The sequence below is a fragment of the Trachypithecus francoisi genome, unplaced genomic scaffold (genome assembly GCF_009764315.1).
Source record: "Trachypithecus francoisi isolate TF-2019V2 unplaced genomic scaffold, Tfra_2.0 Lachesis_group12, whole genome shotgun sequence".
NCBI classification, from domain to species: Eukaryota; Metazoa; Chordata; class Mammalia; order Primates; family Cercopithecidae; genus Trachypithecus; species Trachypithecus francoisi.
The window spans coordinates 56450988-56471824 of NW_022681457.1; the positions used below are offsets into that span (position 1 = coordinate 56450988).

General features: G+C 46.4%; 1 pseudogene; it reads right to left on the bottom strand.

Moving 5' to 3' along the window:
* Window positions 1–3418: 3418 nt before the first annotated feature.
* On the bottom strand, window positions 3419–7490 carry LOC117093526 (annotated as a pseudogene).
* Between the last annotated feature and the right edge of the window lie 13347 nt (window positions 7491–20837).

The window sequence follows — 20837 nt, forward strand, 5'->3', positions numbered from 1 at the left end:
TTATCCTGATGTGATTATTACATATTTTATGCTGGTATCAAAATATGCTATACATGGCAGAAATATATATACATATTATGTACCCACAAAAGTTAAGAAAAATAAGTTTAAATCTGTCAAGGCAAAAAAAAAAAGAAAAAGAAAAAGAAGTTTAAATAAGATTAAAAGTATAAAAATTTAACCTACAAGAACAATATTCTTTAACTTATTTGCACGTTAAAGCCACTGAAAAAAGAGATTACTAGAGATGTTGTTCCGCTGTTACCAAATAGTAAACTGTTGCCATCTCTTACCTATGCCCTTGAGTAAGGTGGGATAGGTTAAAGTGAGTGACATAACACATCACTGAATATACAGTAGACTTAACATGTCAAAATATGTTTAAAAAATTAAGTTTAGGCTGGGCGCGGTGGCTCAAGCCTGTAATCCCAGCACTTTGGGAGGCCGAGACGGGCGGATCACGAGGTCAGGAGATCGAGACCATCCTGGCTAACACGGTGAAACCCCGTCTCTACTAAAAAATACAAGAAACTAGCCGGGCGAGGTGGCGGGCGCCTGTAGTCCCAGCTACTCCGGAGGCTGAGGCAGAAGAATGGCGTAAACCGGAGAGGCGGAGCTTGCAGTGAGCTGAGATCCGGCCACTACACTCCAGCCCGGGCGACAGAGCGAGACTCCGTCTCAAAAAAAAAAAAAAAAAATTAAGTTTACATATAATCTAAAAATTTATGAATGTACTGCATTACATAAAAGCACAATTAATATAATACATCACTAATTTAATTTTAATCTTAACTACAATTTTAAAATGTTTTTCTCTCACTATAATGCACAAAAATATATTACTCAGAACACCTACCTTATACATCACTCAATATTGTAAGTTAACCACAAAAAGCCTCTCCACTTAGATTTTTATCATGCATTTTATATTTTAATATCCTTTCTCCTTTAAGAAAAAGATCATAAGTAATGCCCACCTAATAAAAACGAATCTCATATCTCTGATGCAGCAACAATTGATAGCATGTTTTCACATTTAAATAAAGCAGGACTGAAGAGCATGAAGTAATTTGAGAGTTGAATTACATCCTTATTTGCTTTTCAAAGAGTCTGTAAATGTTTTCAATATTGCAAGGTTAATTTTTTTGATATTTGAAGTATACAAAAAATATACTTCAAATGTGATTATAATTCTCCAAAAAGTCATCTCCTTTTTAAAATTATATGCAAGTAACTTATCTAAATTTTATTTTATTTTATTTTTTTATTTTATTTATTTATTTATTTTTGAGACGGAGTCTCGCTCAGTCACCCAGGCTGGAGTGCAATGGCCAGATCTCGGCTCACTGCAAGCTCCGCCTCCCGGGTTCACGCCATTCTCCTGCCTCAGCCTCCCGAGTAGCTGGGAATACAGGCGCCGCCACCTCGCCCGGCTAGTTTTTTGTATTTTTAGTAGAGACGGGGTTTCATCGTGTTAGCCAGGATGGTCTCGATCTCCTGACCTTGTGATCCACCCGTCTCGGCCTCCCAAAGTGCTGGGATTACAGGCTTGAGCCACCGCGTCCGGCCACTTATCTAAATTTTAGATTGAAATTATTTTTTATACTCAACCCTCTGATTTAGTGTAATGTCTGAAGTGCCAGTGCCTTATCATTTCTACTGTGAATTCTCTGGCATTTACATAGAGTTAATTTTGGATTGAATATTTTTCTTTTTTTTTTTTTTTTTTTTTTTTTTTGAGACGGAGTCTCGCTCTGTCGCCCAGGCTGGAGTGCAGTGGCCGGATCTCAGCTCACTGCAAGCTTGCCTCCCGGGTTTACGCCATTCTCCTGCCTCAGCCTCCCGAGTAGCTGGGACTACAGGCGCCTGCCACCTCGCCTGGCTAGTTTTTTGTATTTTTTAGTAGAGACGGGGTTTCACTGTGTTAGCCAGGATGGTCTCGATCTCCTGACCTCATGATCCGCCCGTCTCGGCCTCCCAGAGTGCTGGGATGACAGGCTTGAGCCACCGCGCCCGGCCTTGGATTGAATATTTTTCATATTTACTGCATCTACAAAAAAAAAAAATCTTAGTATACTGTTTTCTAAGCTGTAGTTTATAAACTTCTTTTCCAAATTTATTGCATCTGTAAGTTTTTTTTTTTCCATTATAAATTCCCCGATAATGAACAAAGTTTGAGCAACTTTAAGCTTTTTCTCTAGTACAAAATATGCACAACAAGATCTGTGATACAAATAGAAGATGGGAGAAATGGTTACAGTCTTTGCATGTTCTTCATATTTGTAAGGCTAGTTTCCATTATGAATTTTCTTATGTTCAGTAAGGTTTGGGGACCAGTTAAAAGCTTTGCAACATTCTTCACATTTGCAGGTTTTCTCTTCAGTATAAATTGTGTATTAAGAATTGAAGAATGGTTATGGCATTATCCACATTTGTAGGGTTTCTCTCCCATTGAATTATCTTGTTTAGCAAGAGTTGAGGACTGGCTAAAAGTGTTGCAACCTTCTTCATATTTGTAGGGTTTTTCTCCAGTATGAATTTTCTTATGTCTAGTAAAGTTTGAGAATTGATTAAAAGCATTGCCGCATTCTTCACATTTACAGTTTGTCTTCAGTATAAATTATCTTATGTTGAGTAAGGTCTGAGAACCAGTTAAAAGCTTTGCTGCAGTATTTATATTTGTTGGGTTTCTCTTCAGTATGAATTATCTTATGTTCAGTAAGTTTGAGGACCAGTTAAAAGCTTTGCCACACTCTTCATATTTGGAGGGTTTCTCTCCAATTCGTCTTATATTCAGTAAGATTTGAGAACCTGTTAGAAGCTTTGCCACATTCTTCACATTTGTAAAGTATCTCTCCAGTACGAATTATCTTATGTTCAGTATGTTTTGAGAAGTACTTAAAAGTTTTGCCAAGTTCTTTGCATTTGTAGCATTCCTCTCCAGTATAAATAATTTTATGTTGAGTAAAGTTAGAGGACTGGTTAAAAGCTTTGCCTGTTCTTCACATTTGCAGTGTTTGTCTCTAGTATGAATTATTTTATGTTCAGTAAGATTTGAGGACTGATTAAAAGCTTTGCCACATTCCTCACATTTGAAGGGTTTCTCTTCAGTATGAATTATCTTACATTCGGTAAGATTTGAAGACCAGTTAAAAGCTTTGCCATATTATTCACATTTGCGGAGTTTATCTTCTTTAGAAATTCTCTCATTTTAAGTAACAGCTAAGCAATGGTTAGAAGCTTTGCCACCTTTATTACATTTGTGGGTTTTCCTCCAGTATCAATTATTTTATGTGTATTTAAGGTGTGAGGACTAAAGGCTTTGTCACATTCTTTACATTTAAAGGGTTTGTAGACCCTTTAGTTGTACATTTGTAGGGTTTCTCTCCAGTAAGATTTGTTTTCTGTTTATTAAGGCTTGAGGACTGGTTAAAAGTTTTGCCACATTCTTCACATATGAAGGGTCTGTCTCTAGTATAAATTATCTTATGTGTATTAAGGTTTGTAAAATGGTTGAGAGCTTTGACACATTCTTCACATTTTTAGGGTTTCTCCCCAGTATGAATTATCTTATGTTTAGTAAGGGTTGAAGGATGGTTAAAATCTTTGCCACATTCTTCACATTTGTAGGGTTTCCCGCCAGTATGAATCATTTTATGTCGAGTAAGGTGTGAGGACTGGTTAAAGGCTTTGCCACATTCTTCACATTTGTAGGGTTTCTCTCCAGAATGAATTATCTTATGTTTAGTAAGGTTTTACGACTGGCTAAATGCTTTACCACACTCTTCACATTTGTAGGGTTTCTTTCCAGTATGAATTATCCTATGTTTAGTAAGGTGTGAGAAATGGCTAAAAGCTTGGACACATTCTTCACATTTGTACGGTTTCTCCTCAGTGTGAATTATCTTATGTTTCAAAAGGGTTGAGGAATTGTTAAAAGCTTTGCCACATTCTTCACATTTGTAGGGTTTCTTTCTGGTATGGATTATCTTATGTTTTCTAAGGGCTGGGAAATGCTTAAAAGCTTTGCCACATTCTTCACATTTGCAGGGTTTCTTTACAGTATGAATTACCTTATGTTCCGTAAGTCTTGAGGACCACTTAAAAGCTTTACCACATTCTTCACATTTGTAGGGTTTCTCCCCGGTATGAATTATCTTATGTTTCCTAAGGGCTGAGAAATGGTTAAAAGCTTTGCCACATTCTTCACATTTGTAGGGTTCTCTCCAGTATGAACTGCTTTATGTCTAGTAAGGTGTGAGGATTGCTTAAAATCTTTGCCACATTCTTCACATTTGTACGGTTTCTTCCCAGTATGAATTATCTTATAAGATTAGACAGACTAAAAAGAAAACTTTGAAATGTATAAAATGTAGCAAATCATTTTTCATGCTTTCACACTTAATTCAACATAAGAGAATTCATACTAGAGAGAATATCTACAAATGTGAAGAACGTGGCAAAGCCTTTAAATGGTTCTCAACCCTTATTAAACATAAGGTAATTCATACTGAAGACAAACCCTACAAATATAAGAAATGTTGCAAAGCTTTTAACTTCTCTTCAGCGTTCACTAAACATGTCTATTTGAAATTGAATATTTATGAAAGATTTTCATATATTTGTTACACTGAAATATTTTTCCTTGGGTAGTTGTCCAACATTGGTTAAGTTTATTGTAACCTTCTTCATGCATCTTACCCTCATTGACACTTTTACAGTCTTTTCTTAATCGTAAATTCTTATGTCCACATCCTGGGTATGTTCTCAGTATTACTTCTTGGAAAGAATCTTTTATGCTCTGATCTGGCCAAAAGTCTTCTGTAAAATAAGAACGCATAACTGGAAGAAATGAAATTAACAAATTATTCCACGTGCTAGACTCAGATAAATATACTTTACAAATCTAACCTATAAAATTATACAAACCACATAAGCAAGATGGCACAGCAAAATAAGACAGGCCCTAATTTCTTCATAGACATATAAATGTAACAAAAACACACTAACCAAAATACATTTGTGGAAAATTTATAAATGAGTTAAGTGTGTAGAGTGCCCCAAGTAAGCACAATGCAAACAGCCACATAAAAGGAAAGAGAAGTCTGTTACAGTTTCCAAACGCAGCGCTTCCTGCTGCCCAAAAGGGCATACTGTCTTTAGAAGTAAATTGTTGGCTAGGAATGGCAGCTCACACCTGTAATCCCAGCACTTTTGGAGGCCAAAGCAAGTGGATTACCTGAGAACAAGAGTTCAAGACTAGCCTGACCAAAATGGAAAAACTCCATCTCTACTAAAAACTCAAAAATTAGCCAGGTGTGGTGGCACACGTCTGTAGTCTCAGCTACTCGGGAGCCTGAGGCAATCACTTGAACTTGGGATGTAGAGATTGCAGTGAGATGAGATTGTGCTATCGTACTCCAGCCAGCATGACGGAGTGAGACTCTGTCTCAAAACAAAACAAGTGAATTGCCAACTCCTGATTTCGTTACTAAAGACATAAAACAGTGGCACATACATATTTATTTCTGGCTTCTAGGGGCCTTTCCAGACACTGGTTTTGTCTCTCATGACATAAAGTGCTGAAAGAAATTGTGACATACTTTAAAATGACAGCTTGAGGCCAGGCACGGTGGCTCATGCCTGTAATTCCAGCACTTTGAGAGGCCAAGGCGGGTGGGTCACGAGGTCAGGAGATGGAAACCATTCTTGCTAACACGGTGAAACCCCATCTCTACTAAAAATACAAAAAATTGGCCGGGCGTGGTGGCGGGCACCTGTAATCTCAGCTACTCGGGAGGCTGAAGCAGAAAAATGGCATGAACCTTGGAGGCAGAGCTTCCGGTGAGCCGAGATCATGCCACTGCACTCCAGCCTGCGCGACAGAGTGAAATCCGTCTCAAAAAAAATTAAACAAATAAAATAAAATAAAATCGGCCGGGCTCGGTGGCTCAAGCCTATAATCCCAGCACTTTGGGAGGCCAAGATGGGTGGATCACGAGGTCAGGAGATCGAGACCATCCTGGCTAACACGGTGAAACCCCGTCTCTACTAAAAAAAAAATACAAAAAACTAGCTGGGTGTGGTGGCGGGCTCCTGTAGTCTCAGCTACTGGGGAGGCTGAGGCAGCAGAATGGTGTAAACCTGGGAGGCGCAGCTTGCAGTGAGCTGAGATCTGGCCACTGCACTCCAGCCTGGGCAACAGAGCGAGACTCTGTCTCAAAAAATAAAAAAATAAAAAATAAATAAATAAAAATAAAATAAAATGACAGCATGAATCTGCTGAGACCAAAGTTAAATGTTACAGCCGCAGAGAATGTGGTACCACACACAAAAAATAGATATAGCAAGTCATATGGCACATGGCTCTCGCTGTGCCAGCCTATGTTTAGAAGCATTTTAGATATTTTTGCGTATTAAATTATCATCAGAAATAACTCCTTCAGGCAAGTTTAATTATTCCCCATGTCGCAGACAAGGTGACCAAATGGAAAAATATTCAGGGACGTATCCAAGGTCACCCAGATAGGGAGTGGGTGAGCTAAGGTGTGCTCTGACCTCCTCTCTGCTTCCCTGGCACAGACAGTCCCATTGTTCATTGATTAAACAACTCTCACTGAGCACCTGCCATGGGTTGAGCGCTGTGCCTGGTACTGGGAACATAGTGGTGAACTAGACACAGCTCCCAGGAGCAAACACTAAAGAAGTAAACAACAAACAGTAAGATTATTGCAGAGAATGCCAAGTTGCCAAGACATGCTGCTGCTATGAAGGACGGGCGGCCGGGTGCGGTGGCTCAAGCCTGTAATCCCAGCACTTTGGGAGGCCGAGACGGGTGGATCACGAGGTCAGGAGATCGAGACCATCCTGGCCAACACGGTGAAACCCCGTCTCTACTAAAAATACAAAAACTAGCTGGGCGAGATGGCGGGCGCCTGTAGTCCCAGCTACTCGGGAGGCCGAGGCAGGAGAATAGCGTAAACCCGGGAGGCGGAGCTTGCAGTGAGCTGAGATCCGGCCACTGCACTCCAGTCCGGGCAACAGAGCGAGACTCCGCCTCAAAAAAAAAAAAAAAAAAAAAAGGATGGGCGTGCATAGGGCTATTGGGGGTGGGTTCTAGTTGGAAGGAGGAGGGTGGAGCAAACCTCCCCAGGAATAGCTGAGCCCAGCCTAGAGGCTCCTGTCAGTGTGAGAATGTGGTTAGAGTCTGTCTCAGTTTCTTTCTATGCATCCCTTAAAATCTTTGGAATGTCTGAAATGAGAAATGGCTTTTCCATGTAGGCACTGATCCTCACCTACATTAGAGAACAGAACTCTTGCTGTGCCCATGGCCAGGGAAAGGGGAACAATATCTCTCTACCTTGTGGGTGTTAGAGCACTTTGCCCTGCCAGGACACTCACCCTCGCCCCCACAAGGTACAGATGGCAACCAGGGTGCCGCATATCACCCACTGACGCGCCCAAAGAATGCTGAGTCCTGTAGGGGCCATGGGCCTGAATAATGTTCTGATTTTCTCACTCACTAGCTCCGTGCCTCAGTTTCCCTCACTGTGGCACAAAGTCAACATCCCATTCCGTAGGCTAGGTGACCCAGAGAGGTCACCACAGCCCATTAAATGACTATAGCATATGAAAGTGGGAAGTGAGAATCCCTCCCTGCTCTGGGTCTTTTGCTCCAGGACAGATGTTTATTAGGCCGGCTACCTGGAGCGGGCCACATCTCCTGCCTTGGGAACGTTGTTTCCAAACTGAGGTCACTACAGTTAAGGACCTCCAATGCATTGGGGGAGGCACAGGAGTGGGATGGGGTAAAGCAACACCACATTACAAGAGCCTTGGATCGACCCTGGAGAGTGAGAATCAAATTTAGACTCCTGTTTGAAGCTGACCACACCGAAGAATTAGGATTTGGGGATAAGACAATGCTCTTGGTTCAGGAAACAAGATTTTCTGGTGCTCGACTCTGTAGCTGTCCTGGAGACTTGTTTCCAACTATGTGCTTTAATTGAACCTAAGGGGATGGGGCACCCGGAAGGAACTCTGAAGCCAAGGGTGAGAGTCCTGCCTTCTGTCTCCCAAACTCCCTCCCCAGTGGTGGACACTGGGCGGCAAAGTTTCTTTACAAAGAAAAAAAAAAAAAAATCCAGAGACCAGGAAGGCTAATAAATGCTTACCAGGATTATCCAGCCTAATCATCACAACAGTCCTGCCACATTCGTCCTCTGGGACAGGTGAGGAAACTGAAGTTGGAGGAGGACACCTGGAGCCTGGTCGGGCAACGGGAAGCCTGGAGGCCCAGAGGTCCCGGAATTCACCGCCCTCCAACCCCCTCTCTCCCTCCCGGCCCCAGGAGGCTTCATTCCCAGCTCATTCACTTGTCAATCACTCAGACTCTCTGGGCCTCCAGCCCTCCCTGAAGCCCCCGCACTCGTCAGGTGACGGCCTCGCTGTGTGTGGCTGCCAGGCTGGAGATGGGGTGTCTGTGCTTCCCTTGCCCAAGCTGAGAGTGGCCTCTTCCCAAGGGGTCAGCCTCCTCCTTGGTTGGCAGCCAGGAGTCTGTAGTGCAGGTGCCGGCAGGCAGCACTGGGAGCGATCTGCGACTTGGCTGGAGGCCGAAGGAGCAGCCCCTCGGGGACCAGAGCGCCTTTGCAAGGGGGGCTCGCTGCACACTCTGCTCCTCTTCTGTGGCCCCGGGACCCCTCCTAGAAGACCTCCCCATCTCAGGGGACCTTGACCGCCAGCAGCCCCACCCCTGCTACCTCTGCCTAGCATTGGGTGCGCACCTCTAGGGGCAGATGGATCCCTTAGCCCAGCGGGCTTGACAGCAGGGTGGGGACAGTGGGGAGTCCAGAGAGTGTCACCGCCTTATGCTGGCAACCACCAGGCAGGGGCTGGGCTCAGCTGACACCCTACATCCGTCCTCCAGATTCCATTCTCTGATTTCGGCGAATCTGACCAGGACCTGGGGTCTGGGGCCTGGACTGTGGACGCCCCTGGGCCGGGCTTCCCGCGGGGGCCTCGCACTTGGGTGGGGACCTTGCGGCTCCAGGTGCTACACATACCAATGCGTCCGCTCTGGCTGTGAATTTCGGGGAGGGGCGGCAGCAGAGCCCGGGGGTTGGCTACGTGGGGACGATGACCCGCCAGCGCCTTTTGCCACCCAGGCGCCCTTTCCAGTCCCTGCGTCGCCTGCAGGGCCGCCCCTCTTCCGCCCGCCGGTTCCTTCCCACTCGCCGCTCTCACGCACCGCGCGGCTCGGTGGCCCTGGCTCCAAGGCGGGGCCGCCCACGACGGCCACTGGCAGACACAGCGGGGGCAAATTTCCCAGAGCGGGAAGCCGGCCTCGGCCAGCCTCACTGCAGGGATGGCTCCTAATCCGAGTCCCCGACAGCGCAGCCCCGTCCGTCCAGCCCGCACCCTTCGTGGCTCGCTGCCCGCCCGCCCCGCACCCGCTGGGTCCCTCGGACTAGGGCCCCCTGCAGGGCGGGCGCGGCCCAGCGCCATCGAGCGGGGCCTGAGCCCAAACCCCAAACCCGGACCACAGGAACCCCGCCCTCTAGGAACTAGGACTGGCCCTCCTGGCGGGTAGTTGGGAACCTGGGTGTGTATCCCAGAAGCAATTGGTCAAAAGTGGGTTTTTGTTTTCCCAAAGGTAAAGGTTCCTTTGTAATTATCTATTTTCTTCTAATTTACTTAAAACTGATAGAATCTCATTATTCAGATGTACCCATAATTGTGTCAGTGAATTTCAGTACACTTTTTAAAGTTTTTCTTAGTTTGACTAGTCCTTTTGTTTGTTTCTATTTTAAGAAGAATTTTAAATTCTGCCTAAAATTAGTAAAGTGAACTCCAAACTATCTGAGACAGGTCTCAATTTAGAAAATTTATTTTGCCAAGATTAAGGACATACCTGTGACACAGCCTCGGGAGGTCGTGACAACGCGTGCCCAAGGTGATTGGGGCACAGCTTGATTTTATACTTTTTTTTTTTTTTGAGACGGAGTTTCGCCGTTGTTGCCCAGGCTGAGGTGCAGTGGTGCGATCTCTGCTCACTGCAACTTCTGCCTCCCAGGTTCAAGCAATTCTCCTGCCTCAGCCTCCCGAGTAGCTGGGACTACAGGCGCCTGCCACCACGTCCAGCTAATTTTTTGTGTTTTTAGTAGAGACGGGATTTCACCATGTCAGCCGCGATGGTCTCCATCTCCTGACCTCGTGATCCGCCCACCTCGGCCTCCCAAAGTGCTGGGATTACAGGCGTGAGCCGCCGTGCCCGGCCCTGATTTTATACATTTTAGGAGACAGGAAACATCAGTCAATATACAGAAGATGCACATTGTTCAAGAAGGTGGGAGAACTCTAAGCGGGGCGGGAGCTTCCAGGTCATAGGTAGATAAAGGACTAATGGTTGCAATTTTTCTGAGATTCCGATTAGCCTTTTACTGGGGTATTTCCAGGTCTGTCTTTCCTAAGCTTGCCCATGAGAAACTTGACACCAAGTTTGTATAATTTTAATCTATTTTTGCCAAATTTTTGTCTATTTCATAACATACAACAGGTAATTTAACCAAAACCTTTATGGTTTTCTAGCACAATTATATTATAAGCTACACATATATTCTTAGCAAGGTAAAAGCAATAGAAACAATGATGATAAAATAACAACTTTTCTGTGCATGAATAGCCCTTCATGCAGTGATATCACACAGCCCACTGTTGAGGTTCCGAATCCCACACCCAAAGGCAGTCAAATGATGGAAAATTGACTTGCACACATAGATCTGGTTTATAGGTTGGTTGTTGACTCTCACACCATGATTCAGCAAACCTGTAAGGTTGTGACTTTACTGAAAAGACAAAGTTTACAGGAAGAATAGAGGCTCTGATGCAGTCCACTGTTGAGATTGTGACTCATGTACTCATACTGAACATTCAGGAGGTGTTGACCCTCATACCTAGAACTGGGACGTGTGTGGAATTATTATTTTTTTCCTTTTCCTTTTTTTTTTTTTTTTTTGAGATGGAGTATTGCTCTGTCGGCCAGGTTGGAGTGCTGTGGCGTGATCTTGGTTCACTGCAATCTCCACCTCCTGGGTTCAAGCAATTCTACTTTCTCAGCCTCCAGAGTAACTGAGATTACAGGCATGAACCACAATGCCCAGCTAATTTTCGTATTTTTAGTGGAGACAGGGTTTTGTCATAATGGCCAGGCTGGTCTTGAACTCCTGACCTTAGGTGAGCTGCCTGCCTCAGCCTCTCAAAGTGCTGGGATTATAGGTATGAGCCACCACGCCTGGCCATGTGTGGAAGTATTAATCTCACCGCTGAATTTTCCTGCAGATATTATTGTGACATATGCCTCTCCCAGCACCTGAGTGATTTACTCTCCTGTGAGGTCTTAGCTGACAGATTGGATTGTGGCATATCGCTGCACCTGGTGCCTAGGTGATGTGACACTATTTGCCTGCCTTGGCACTACCTACTTGGGGCTTTGTGAATATGTCTGTGCTCATAACTAAGGTGATGTGATTCTCTTCTCTTACCTAGTCTCTGCTCACATGGGAGATAGTGACATATTGCTGGGCCCAATACCAAAGCGAAATTACTCTTTGACCTTGACCCTCTTCTCAGAAAACATTGTGACATATTGTTGGGCCCACCACCAACATGATGTGAGTCTCCTGCATGGTCCTTGACCACAGAGATCATCCTGACATATCTCTGAAAGCTCAAAACTATTTGAAGTGATTATCTTGTTATGCCTGCTCTTTGCCCATAGGAGAGAATGTAACATTTCTGTGGCCCCAGCACCTAATTGATATAAGTGTGCCTGGCCATGCCTACAAAAGGAAGAATGACTTACCCATGGGTCCAGCACACAGGTGATTCCATTCTACTGCCTTGATTCTTGCCCACAAGAATCATTGTTACCTATTTTTGGACTCTCCCCCTGGATGATGTGAGACTCTTTTTCTTCCTGGGTCCTGTCCACAAAGGAGATTGGGATATATCACTTGACCCAGCACCTACGTGATGTGTCTCTCATCTAATGCCTTGGCCCTCCCCACTGGACTGATTGTGACATATAGCTGGGCACAGCTTCCAGGTTATGTGACTCTTCTCTTCTTCCTGAGTCCTGCCCACAGGGGGCATTGTGACATATCTCTAAACACTTCACCTAGATAATGGGACTCTTTCATCCAGGTCCTCCCCAAAGAGCCTATTGTGACATGTTTGGATCAAGCACCTAGGAGATGTTTCTCTTTTCTCCTACCTGTTACCTGTTACTGGTAGTGAATCCATATGGGTACAGGTCTGCAGCAACCTCAATTCTTGCCTCCTCAGAAGAAAAGAACTCAACTGAGGGGCATAAGGCAGAAGGACAGACCAAGGCAAGTAAGAGAGCAGGAGTGAAAGTTCATTAGAACAGGAACAAAAGGAAAAACAGTACACTTGGGAGAGGACCAAGTGGACGACTTAAAAGGCAAGTGCACGGTTTGACCTTTGGAGCCGGGGTTTTTATGTCGGCATACTTCTGGAGTCTTGCATTACTTCTCCCCAGTCACCCACCTCCTGAGATCTTTTTTTGTTTCCTCCTGAGATCTTATTGGGAAGCAGCTGATCACCAGTTTCAGCTTTCTTTATTTCTTTTTTTTTTTGAGACAGAGTCTGGCTCTGTTGCCCAGGCTGGAGTGCAGTGGCTGGATCTCAGCTCACTGCAAGCTCTGCCTCCCGGGTTTATACCATTCTCCTGCCTCAGCCTCCCGAGTAGCTGGGACTACAGGCGCTCACCACGTCGCCCAGCTAGTTTTTTGTATTTTTTTTAGTGGAGACGGGATTTCAACGTGTTAGCCAGGATGGTCTCGATCTCCTGACCTCGTGATCCACCCATCTTGGCCTCCCAAAGTGCTGGGATTACAGGCTTGAGCCACTGCGCCCGGCCAGTTTCAGCTGTTTTCTATCTATTAAGAGACTGCCTTTCACCAGCGCCAGCTGTGCTGTAACCAATTATTACTTTAGAGGGACAGCTAACAACTGCCTCACCTGACCATCACCTGATAATTGACTGATGCTTCTGGTGTGTGGGGGGAGCCCTCACTTGCCCTGTTCATAGCTGACTAACTACCTACTGTAACACTGCATGCATTGCGTTTGTGACATATAACTGATTTGTTTTTCTAAGACCACCAGAGCGGGCACAAAAGAACCAGCAAGTAGGCAAGTGTAGGAGCAAAACTGCAAGTTTATTTTGGTCACCTAAGGTGTGGGGAAGAGGTCTGTCGGCCTCTGGCAAAGAAGGCCAACAGAGTCCCCCGGTGGGGCTCTCGGACGGAGTTCCTGCAGTCCTGACATCCCGACAGGAGTGGAGGACTGAGGAAGGCGGTGCATGGCGTCCCTCCGGAGCGGCTTTTCTAGGAGTGGGAGGGCAATAGGCGGGGCACGGGCATGTCAGGGGGCGTTCCGCAGATGCGACCAGGTAAATCTTAGTCTCTTCGGATTGACGTCACCTGGCTCATGCCCAGTTGGTCTGCACCTTCCCGGGTGCCAGCTGCATTTTCGCACGCGCGGGAAAAGCTGGGGGGCGTGAAGAACCCGGAAGTGCACCATCTTGCCTCCGTTCATCCAAACAGTCCAACCTTTTATTGGTAATAGTGATAAGGGGTGCCGTGGTCTGTCTGGCTACTTCCTGCTGTTAAGGGGCGTCGTTAAGGTCGGGGCCCATGGTTGGCATTTGGACGTACGGATGAAGAATAAAATAAGGCACAGTATTAGTATAGGAATGAGGAATGGAAGCATTTGTTGGAATAGGGGCAAAACCCAGAAGGAAGGTCCCAGCAAGATTGAGGAGTATGAGATAGTTAAGAAAATTTAGTAAGTTTGAGGCGAGTGGGGGAAAGCCAAACTGATTTCCACTGATTGCTCCCGGTGGGGGCCCTTTTTAGCTGGGAATGAGGAACGAGTGCGCAGAGTAGTTGTTGGCCAGGCAGCAATTAAGGAGTGGAGTTTTTGTGGAGTGGATGGCTTTCCACTTACTCCTACTACAGAGATATTGGATGGAAGGCTAGGTCCAGAGAAGGACGGCAAAATAGAATAGGTACCCTCGCAGTTGATTAAAAAATTGATTGTCTTACCCGCTACCAGGAGAGTTACCCGCAGCTCGGCGAGGGTGATGGGGGTCCCTGAGTCTCGGCACCTTCAGTTGTCGTCGTCGTCCAGATGTAGGAGCTGGAAGGAGCTCCCAGGATCCTGGGAAAGGGGGTCACGTGGAGATGCGGCACCTGTTCTCAGGGTGGGACAATGAGACTTCCAGTGTCCTCCCTGCTAGCAAGCAGGGCAGGGGGTTGCTGGTGGACGAGGGTTAGGACATTCACTGGCCCAATGTCCTGATGCCTTGCACTTATAGCAAGGCTGCGTTGGGGCTCGGTGACCTTGCGGACACCTGTTGGCATAGTGTCCTGCCTTGCCTCACTTATGGCAGGCTCCTTTCGTAGCCTTGGAGTCTGCGGAGTGTGTACTCTCTGGCCTGGGGTTACGACTGGGCTGTAAAGCCGCTGCTAGGAGCTGTAACTTCTGTTCAAGGCGAGCTTGCCGTCTCCTCTCTGGAGTTATAGACCTTAAAGGCTAATTTAACCAGGTCTTGTATTGGTGCCTGAGGACCATCCTCTACCTTTTGAAGTTTTTTTACGAATGTCAGGAGCTGATTGAGAAATGAAATAAGACGCCAAAATGGTGGCCCCTGTGGGGGAGGCCGGATCTAACCGGGTATATTGGGTTAGAACCTCAGTCAGCCTATTTAAGAATGCGGCTGGATTTTCTTCTGGATTTTGAATAATTTGTTAAAATTCACAGTTTTGTTTGAGGCTGCTTGCATACCAGCCAACAAACACTGAACCATTATGTCTCACGTACGGCGCCCAGGCTGGTTTGCTTGGTAATTCCAGTCTGGGTCTGTCGAGGGGACTGCTTGCTCCCCTAGTGGGATGGCCGCGTCAGTTAAATGTAGTTGGTTGGCGTGCTGCCTGGTGGCAGCTAGGATGCGCTCTTGCTCCTCAGGGTTTAGGGTGGAGGTTAGGATAACCTGGAGGTCATGCCAAGTTAAGTCATAGGCCTGACAAAGGTATCTAAATTCCTTTATGTATATGGTAGGATTAGCTGAGAAATCACCTAAACGCTTCTCAATTTTGGAAAGATCGGCCAGTGAAAAAGGGACATGTACTCTGACTACCCCCTCCACCCCAGCCACCTCTCGCAAAGGTGCTAACACTGTAGGAGGGTGTGGGCAGAGATAGGGGACTCAAGACAGCCAGTTGGGGGCCCCGAAGGAGGCACGGGACCGAGTGGATTACTAGTAGATAAGGAGGAGGAAGGAGGAGTCTGGATGGGGGGAGGAGGAGTCTGGGCAGGAAGGGAGGGGGTGGAGAGAGCGGGGAGAGAAGGAGGAGTATAGGGACGAGAGCTTAAGGCCCAAAAGCCTTGTATGTAATTAATTTCGGACCACTTGCCTAGCCACTGGCAGAAATTGCTGAGGTCCATCACGCCACAGTGGAAAGGAAAATTAACCGCTTCCTCCTAAGGTCTTGTTCAAGCTGTAAGGTTTTTAAATTGGCTAGGAGGCACCCTAAGGGGGTGCTCTTTGGAAATTTGGACTGGGGGGTTTCCCATTTGTTTCCTCTTTACCGACACAATGGACACAATGGAAATGGAAATGGATTCCTGCCTGGCTTCAAAGCGTCCCTTGGAACCAGCAGAGACAGACTGGAGGCTCTTGAAGCCAAAGTGGAGATTACCTTCAGGCGGATGTCTCCATCCTGAACGGGTCTCCCGAGCCACGTGGTGGCTCCAAATGGACCTCGGACCTGCGCAGGATTTTGGCCGAGGGAGGTAAAGAGGAGACAAGGGCACTTACCCCAGAGAGGCCGTGAGAGTGAGGGAAGCAGGTCTCAGGTCCTGGTCCGTCTGCCGTGTGGGAGCAGGAGGAGGTTCCTCAACCCTTAGAGGCCTGAGGAGGGGTCTCCTCCCGGGTTTCAGCACCAACTGATTTGTTTTTCTAAGACCACCAGAGCAGGCACAAAAGAACCAGCAAGTAGGCAAGTGTAGGAGCAAAACTGCAAGTTTATTTTGGTCACCTAAGGTGTGGGGAAGAGGTCTGTCGGCCTCTGGCAAAGAAGGCCAACAGAGTCCCCCGGTGGGGCTCTCGGACGGAGTTCCTGCAGTCCTGACATCCCGACAGGAGTGGAGGACTGAGGAAGGCTGCACGTGGCGTCCCTCCGGAGCGGCTTTTCTAGGAGTGGGAGGGCAATAGGCGGGGCACGGGCGTGTCAGGGGGCGTTCCGCAGGTGTGACCAGGTAAATCTTGGTCTCTTCGGATTGACGTCACCTGGCACATGCCCAGTTGGTCTGCACCTTCCCGGGTGCCGGCTGCATTTTCGCGCGCGCGGGAAAAGCTGGGAGGGGGGATGAAGAACCCGGAAGTGCACCATCTTGCCTCCGTTCGTCCAAACAATAACAGTGTCCAATACCTAGGTGAAGTGACTCTGCTACATGGGCCCTGCCCAATAGGGATATTCTGATATATTTTTACGTTCATGATTTAGGTGATTTGCCTTTCTCTTCCTGCCAGACCCCTGCCAAAATGTGGGATGGTGACATATGACTGGGCCTAATGCCTAGGTAATGTGACTCTCATCTTTTGCATGGGCCCCACGTATTCTGAGTACTGTGACATATCACTGGGCCAAACACCTAGAATATGGGAGGTGCCGGCCTGTGTACTGTAAACAGAACTTTAACCCTACCACTCTCAAGAGTCTCATGACATATCTCTGCATTTATCATCCAGGAGATGTGACTCTCCCCTGCTGCCTTCACCTGACCCACAGGGAAGATTGTGACATAACACTGACCCAGTAACAGGATCATGTGTTTCCTTTTCCTGGGCCTTGCGCACAGGGACCACTGTGACATACCACTAGACCCAGCACCCAGGTGCTGTGACTCTGCTGCCTGTGCCCTGCTTTCAGAACAGGATTGTAAAATATACCTGGCCGAGTACCCAGTGATGTGACTCTTCTCTCGGGTTCCTGCCATCAGAGAAGATTGTGAAAAATCCCTGAACTACCATCAAAGTGAAGTGACTCTCCTGCTCACTCTCTATCCACAGGTGGGATTGAGAAGTATATCTTCATTCACAGGCATACCCAGCCAGCAATGAGGACTGTCATTCTCACAAATGGACAAAGACTTCTGGTTTGGTCCTAAGTATCACATGTGGATGCAGTCCCCAGTCGAAATTGTGACTGTTAAATCACAGACACGGTGAGAACTCTCATACCTGGATCTAGCCAATAAGAGAGATGTTAGTGCTCATTCCTGGGCTTAGGACAATGGGTAAGATCATGAGTTTATACCAGCACAGATCCAAGAGTGGGTTGTGGCTCTCAGGCATACCATATAAAGCCCTCGGATGACACAAAGAGTGTGGTAACAGGGCCCACTGCACAGGTGAGATAGTGACTATGGTATGCACGCCCAGTTCACAGTAAGAATTTTCACCCTCTTAAATAGCCACAGCCCCCCTGTTGAGGTTTTGAATCTCAAACGCAAAGGAGCTGAAAGTTAGAATGGTGACTCTCATATGAGGATCAGGTCCACAGATGAGATAGTGAATCTTGGACCAAGATTCAACACACCAGTGAGGCTGTGACTTTTCTACCAGGACACAGTCTAAGAACTGAGGCTCTCATGCACAAATCCAGTCTATCATTGAGATTCTGACTTGCATACTTAGAGCCAACACTCAAGATCTTGACTATTATCCCTAGAGCTGGATGTGTTTGGGATTGTTTATCTCATCCCTGAATCTTTCTACAGGTGTGAGTGTGGCATATGTTTTTGCCCATACCCTGAGTGATTTTAGTTTCCTGCCTGAGCCCAGCCCACAGATGGAACTGCAACATATACCGAGGCCAAGCACCAAGGTAATATGACTCTTCTCATCTGTCTGAACCTGTCACTTAGAAGTAATTGTGACATATTTCTGAATACCTACGTGAAAGATTGTGTCATATCACTGAGCCCAGCACCTAGGTGATGTGCTTCTTCTGCCATAGTTCTCCCCACATAAAATATTGTGACATATTTCTGGGCCAATTACGTAAGTTAAATGAGTCTTTGCTTATTCCTGGATCTCGCCCTCAGAAGAACTTATAACATGTTGCTGAACCCAGCACCTAGGTAATTTGAGTCTTCTCTGCTGCCTGGCCCCTGCCAACAGAAGGGATTTTAAACTATTGTTTAACCTAGCACATAAATTTGATGACTCACTTCTTTTGCTAAGTCCTGCTAACCATGGGAATGACAACATATTGCTGAAACCAGAATAATGCGACAATCCTCTCTTGCCTGGGCATTGCCCACAGTGGGCATTGTTACATATTACTGGGCCCATCTTCTAAGTAATGTGACTGTCCTCTTCTGCTTGGGATCTGCCGACATGAAAGACTGTGACATATCACTAGGCCCAGATCCCAGCTGATGTGACTCTCTTCTTTCTTGATCCCGCTCATAGTGCAGATTGACATATTCCTGTCCTAGCATCCAAGTCATGTGACTCTTCTGCCTGGTTCCGACCTACAGGTGGGATTGTGACATACACCTGGGACATGCTCACTGGTGCAATGACAACACTCATACCTCAACCCACAAAACAGGAGAAATATTGATTTTCTCTGCTAGGTTTAGGGCAACAGGTAAGGTCTTCTTCTGTTTCTTGTGTGAAGGTCGGAGAAAAGTACAATATTCATGCAAATTGTATAAAGCTTTCAGTTAGTACAGAGAGTGTCATAACAAAGCCCAGCACGCAGGTGAAATTTTGACTCTCAAATGCATACCCAGCCAATAGTTAGAATTTTTATCCACACACAAGTTTTTAGCCCACAGTTAAGATCCCATATCTCACATGTAAATGCAGTTCACAGTTGGAATTGTGACTGGTATATGTGGATCTAGTCACAGGTAGGATGGTGACTCACTTCTGAACCCAGCTGACAGGTGCAATGATGACTCTAATACCTGGATGCAGCAAATTCGAGAGAGGTTGACTCTAATACCTGTGCTTAGGGCAACAGTACAATCATGGATCATACCAGCACAAGAGTCTCAGAGCAGATTGTGACTCTCAGGAACATTATACAAAGCCTTTGAGTGGTACACGGAGTGTCATAACAGTACCAATCATGGAGGTGAGATTGTGATTCTTATATGCACACCCACCCAAAAGTAAAAGTTGTCACCCTCCCACATGGACACTGCTCACCTTAAGGTTCTGAATCTGACACTAAGAGGCAGTCGAAAGTTAAAATTGTGACTCTCATACCTGGATCCTACTCACAGGTAGGGTGGTGACTCTTGGGAAAGAATTCAACATGCCCGTGAGCCTGTGACTTTCATACCAGGGCACAGTCCTTGGGTGGGATTGGGACTCTCACACACGGATCCAATATATCATTGAAATGGTGAGTCCTGTACTTGCACATAACTCACAGGAGGTGTTGACTCTCATGCCTAAAGCTGGGACATGTGCAGAATTGTAAATCTAACCACAGGATCTTCTTGCATGTGTGATTTTTACACACCCATTTGCCTAGCATTTGAGTAATTCCACTCGTCTGTGTAGGCCAAGCCCTTAGATGGTGTTGTGACATGAATTGAGTCAAGAATCTAGGTGATGTAACTCTCCTTCCTGGGTGCTGCCCTCAAAGGAGATTTTGACATATTGCTGGGCCCAGCACATTAGTGGTGTGAATCTTTTCGCCTGCCTGGTTGCTACACACTGGGAGCACTGTGGCCCAACACCAGGTGATATGACTCTCCTCCCATATCTGGCCCCTGTCCACCTTAAGGATTGTGATATATCAGTGGGCCCAGCACCCAGGTGAAGTGAATATCCTCTCCTGTTTGGCTTCTGCATACAGGGGGCATGGTGACATATTGCAGTGCCCAACATTACCCAGCACCTAGATAATGTGACTCTGCTCTCCTGCTCAGGCCCTGCTTATAGAGTAAATTATGACATATTGCTGAGTCTAGCACCTAGGTGATGTGACTGTCCTGCCTTAGCCTTCCTTGCTCACAGGGGACTTTTCGACATATCTGTGGGTTTATCACCTAGATGATGTGACTCTCTTCTTCTGCCTGTGCTTTGCCCACAGGAAAGCCTGGACCATATCACTTGGCTGAGCACCCAGGTAATGTGACTCTTTTTTTGTGCCTTGCCCACAGGGAGCATTGTGACATTTCACTAGGCCCAGCATTTAGGTGATGTGACTGTCTTGCCTGGGTCCTGCCCACAGGGGAACTGTGAAATACTTCTGGTGCAGCGCCCAGGGGATGTGATGCTGTAGCCTGGTCTCTGCTCCCAGGTGGAATTGTGACATATACGTACGCCCAGCTAACAGGGATGAGGAGGACTCTTATACCTGGACTCAGCTAATAGGAGAGATTGCAACTTTCATAGCCAACATTAGGGCCACCAGTAATGTCCTGGGCTTCCTAATTGTATGAATATCAAAAAGGATTACATCACTTACTCATATTGCATCTGTCCATCTGTGACAGACTGGATTAAGAAAATGTGGCACATATACACCATGGAATACTATGCAGCCATAAAAAAGGATGAGTTCGCGTCCTTTGTAGGGACATGGATGCAGCTGGAAACCATCATTCTTAGCAAACTATCACAAGAAGAGAAAACCAAACACCGCATATTCTCACTCATAGGTGGGAACTGAACAATGAGATCACTTGGACTCGGGAAGGGGAACATCACACACTGGGGC